This window comes from Pongo abelii, chromosome 12, assembly GCF_028885655.2.
Source record: "Pongo abelii isolate AG06213 chromosome 12, NHGRI_mPonAbe1-v2.0_pri, whole genome shotgun sequence".
NCBI lineage: Eukaryota > Metazoa > Chordata > Mammalia > Primates > Hominidae > Pongo > Pongo abelii.
The window spans coordinates 67247854-67252448 of NC_071997.2; the positions used below are offsets into that span (position 1 = coordinate 67247854).

At 44.6% G+C, this 4595-nt stretch overlaps 1 non-coding gene across 1 annotated transcript; it reads left to right on the forward strand.

Annotated features, from left to right (window-relative positions):
• The first annotated feature begins 286 nt into the window (after positions 1-286).
• Positions 287-349, forward strand: LOC112132162 (U7 small nuclear RNA). Its single transcript, XR_002913970.1, has one exon. It is a non-coding gene; the product is annotated as a U7 small nuclear RNA (small nuclear RNA).
• Positions 350-4595: the final 4246 nt, after the last annotated feature.

Sequence of the window (4595 nt, forward strand, 5' to 3'; positions counted from 1 at the left end):
TGGTGGTGCACACCTGTAATCCCAGCTACTCAGGAGGCTGAGGCGGGAGAATTGCTTGAATCCAGGAGGTGGAGGTTGCAGTGAGCCAAGATAGAGCCACTGCACTCCAGCCTGGGCAACAGAGCAAGACTGTCTCAAACAACAACAACAACAACAACAACAAAAACCCATTAAAACAGTGGCCAGGGTGTGATGGTGGCTCACGCCTGTAACCCCAGCACTTTGGGAGACTGAGGCAGAGGATTACTTGAGGTCAGGACTTGGAGGCCAGCCTGGGCAACCCACAAAGTGTTACAGCTCTTTTAGAATTTGTCTAGCAGGCTTTCCTGTTTTTTTCTGGAAAGCACCCCCCACCACCATCACCACCAAAAGAAAAGAAAAGAAAAAACAACAACAACAACAACAAAAAACTCCATTAAAACAGAGACCTTGGCCTGGCACGGTGGCTCACACCTGTAATCCCAGCACTTTGGGAGGCCAAGGCGGGAGGATCACCTGAGGTCAGGAGACCAGCCTGCCAACATGGTGAATTCCCATCTCTACTAAAAATACAAAAATTAGCCAGGTGTGGTGGCTGTCGCCTGTAATCTCAGCTCCTCGGGAGGCTAAGGCAGGAGAATTGCTTGAACCCGGGAGGCGGAGGTTGCAGTGAACTGAGATTGTGCCACTGTACTCCAGTCTGGGTGACAGAGCAAGACTCCATCTCAGAAAAAAAAAAAAAAGGAGACCTTAAGACTGACAAAACACTCTTTGTAGCAATAAGATACCAACATGACAGAAAGGAGACCCAAAAAGAAATGGAAGTGTTTTACCCCAAAATACATTTATTCGACATACTTTGAAATGGCCCTGCAAAACTGTCCCTTGTGGGGAAAATCTCCATTCTGTAGAGAATCCTCTTCCCTTTCTAGGTGTTTCCTGATCCAGGAAATAATTATCTAAGAGTCTGACATCTTTTTAAGTCTAAGAAAGATTTACAATTCTATTCTCTCTGAGCCTGCTACCTGGAAGCTTCATCTGCATAATAAGAACCTTGGCCTCCACAACACCTTATCTACTTTATGGATACTTACTCCACTTTTATGGATTCCAGGTCTTTTAAGATAAACTCTTTCTACCAAGTGCCAATCAAAAAAATCTTTGAATCCACCTATGACCTGGAAGCCACTCTGCCCACTACTTTGAGTTGTCCCACCTCTCCAGACTGAAGCAATGTGCATCTTACATGTATTGATGAATGTCTTATGTCTCCCTAAAATGTATAAAACCAAGCTGTAGCCCTACTGTCAGAGGTGTTCAAACAAGAGTGACTCTATTTTGAGTGAGGGCTAGGAAAATGAGGCTGACACTTGCTGGGCTGCAGTCCCAGAAAGTTAGGTATTCCTAGCCTCTAGATGTTTATGGTTAAGGGAACAAATTAATGATGTTTACTAAAACAGACCCAGAGTTGGAAGTGTCCAGATATCCCGATATCTGGAGAACAAAGGCATTCCTAATTTTGCTTTAAAGATAATAATATCAATTCTTGCAAAATACAGTAATTAAGAAAATTAATCCTTTATCACAAACCATTGTAGCAGAGCACATCTCCCCATATATACAAGCATTGTACCCAGGGTGGACGCATCCCTCCTCTTACTTTCGGGAACGTCCTACTCTCTTGGTGGAGTAGCTGTTCTTTCACCCCTTTACTTTCTTAATAAACTTGCTTTGACCGGGTGCGGTGGCTCACGCTTGTAATCCCAGCACTTTGGGAGGCCAAGGCGGGCGGATCACGAGGTTAGGAGTTCGAGACCAGCCTGACCAACGTGGTGAAACCCCGTCTCTACTAAAAATACAAAAATAAATAAATAAATAAACTTGCTTTTACTTTGCACTGTGGACTCATGCTGAATTCTTTCTTGTGCAAGATCCAAGAACCCTCTCTTGGGGTCTGGATTGGAACCCCTTTCCTGGAACACTATCACCTCGGGCACATGTTCTCAGGATCTCCTGGGGCTGTGTCACAGACCATGGCCACTCATATTTGGCTCAGAATAAATCTCTTCAAATATTTTATGGAGTTTGACTCTTTTCGTCCACACACACTACTTTACAGTAGCATGGGAAACAATTCTCCATGGGTCTCTCATGTTTTTGCATGTATCCTAACCAGAGGCACTGACAGTCTTTTTCTTTCCTTCCTTCCTTCTTTCCTTCCTTCCTTTCCTTCCCTCCTTCCTTCCTTCTCTCTCTCTTTTTTTTTTTTTTTTTTGAGGTGGAGTCTTGCTCTGTCACCCAGGCTGGAGTGCAATGGCACAATCTTGGCTCACTGCAACCTCCACCTCCCAGGTTCAAGCGATTCTCCTGCCTCAGCCTCCTGAGTAGCTGGGACTACAGGTGTGTGCCACCACACCTAGCTAATTTTTGTATTCTTTTAGAAACAAGGTTTCACCATGTTGACCGGGCTGGTCTTGAACTCCTGACCTCAGGTGATCCGCCCAACTCGGCCACCCAAAGTGCTGGGATTACTGGCGTGAGCCACTGCACCTGGCCTTGTACTACCTTTTCAACAATAAGACCACCTCGGAAGATGGAGATATCACCTTCCACCAAAGCAGAATATAGGTTTGCTTGCAGTCCAGTATAATTAAGAGTGTTTTCCTCTTGGGTGAAGGTTGGGCAATGTGTTTGCTTGCAGCCCCCTATACAAAACTAGGGTTTTCTAAACTAGGAGTTTCTTTCCTATAATGCAACCCACCAGGTGTGCAGGCATCACCTGGACCTCATTGTATCACCTATAGGAGGAATTGGAGTTGAGGAACTAATGCAAGAAAATGACGATTCTTTGGCTACGACTCTCTGTGAGTAATAAACTGTCCTTTGACACAGATTTGCCTTGGTCACTATCCACAAAATTGGCAGACTATTTGCAGCTATTTGCAGCTACTAGCTATTTGCAAGTAGAATAAAATCTCAAGCCCTTCACAGTTATTGACACGAAGCAGCTATTTATTAACATTCATGGGGACTGGGCACAGTGACTCATACCTGTAATTCCAACACTTTGGGAGGCCTAGGCAGAGGATCCCTTGAGCCCAGGAGTTTGAGACCAGCCTTGGCAACATAGGGAGACCCCATGTCTATTAAAAAAATACAAAAATTATTAGCCAAGCATGGTGGTGCACACTTATGGTCCCAGGTACTCAGGAGGCTGAGGTGGGAGTATTGCTTGAGCCTGAGAACTTGAGGCTGCAGTGAGCTGTGATGGAGCCACTGCACCCCAGCCTGGGTGACAGAGCAAGACTCTGTCTCAAAAAAAAAAAAAAAAATCACATTAATTATTTGGTGATCTGGAAGGAAATATTTTAAGCATTTTACACCTTGATATAATTAGTTGTCACTTATATATAGGTACTCTACGGTGTTTTATTTATGACAGAAAGTTTTGGGTTAACGTGTAACTGATTACACGTTTTCCTCTTTAAATGTTACAAAATACTGAGGCGGGCAGATCTCCTGAGGTCAGGAATTTGAGACCAGCCTGGCCAACATGGTGAAACCCCGTCTTTACTAAAAATACCAAAAAAAGTCGGGCATGGTGGCGCATGCCTGTAGTCCCAGCTACTCGGGAGGCTGAGGCAGGAGAATTGCTTGAACCTGGGAGGCGGAGGTTGCAGTGAGCCAAGATCATGCCACTGCACTCCAGCCTGGGCAACAGAGCGAGACTCTGTCTCAAAAAAAAAAAAACAAAAAAAAGAAAAAAAAAATAATACAAAACAGCCTCCCCATGTGAGTTTTCACACCAAGCAGAAAAGCTTCTGCTTTTCAAAAGAGCTTCTCTGCTATTGAGTGGGAGAAACCTGTGTATTTGTTCATACTTACTGGTATATTGTTCTGCAAGTACCTTAACTCATCTTCTCAGGCATAAGCTTGGCATGGCCACAACCACCCCAAAAGCAGGGTCACATATTTTATTATTTTGCATTCCCCTCATACTTCCTATAAGCTTCTGTCCAAGTATAATCACTATGCCAATAAGGTGGATTATGCTTTCCCAAGATGGCAGCAAGGATATTTCCCACTCCACACACTTTTGTGCAATGCAACCATGTCACTCCCTTTCCAAGAGGTGGAGTCTATTTTTTTATCCCCTTGAATCTGGAAAGGCCTTCTGATTGCTCTGACAAATAGAATGTGGCAGAAGTAACACTGGGGAAGTTCAGGCATAGTCCTTAACTGGCCTGGCAGCTTTTGCTCCTGCCTCTTGGAACTCTTGCTTCTGGGCTGCTTCCTCTGAGAATTCAACCTTCATGTTGTGAGAAGCCCAGGCCACATGGGGAAGCCACAAGTAGGTGGGTGCCCTGGGTGGCAGCCTTAGCTGTGCTCTTAACCAACAGTCAGCATCACCTACCAGACAGGTGAAAGAGGCATCTTAGATGTCTAATCTAGTTGAGCCTTCAGATGACTACAGTTCCAGCTGGCATATGACTGCAACTGCAAGAAAGACACCGAGCAAGAACTGCTAAACTAAACGCAGCCAACCCAAAAAAACATAACAAAGTGTTACTTTAAGCAACATTGTTTTGGAGTAGCTTGTTGCACAGCCATAGATA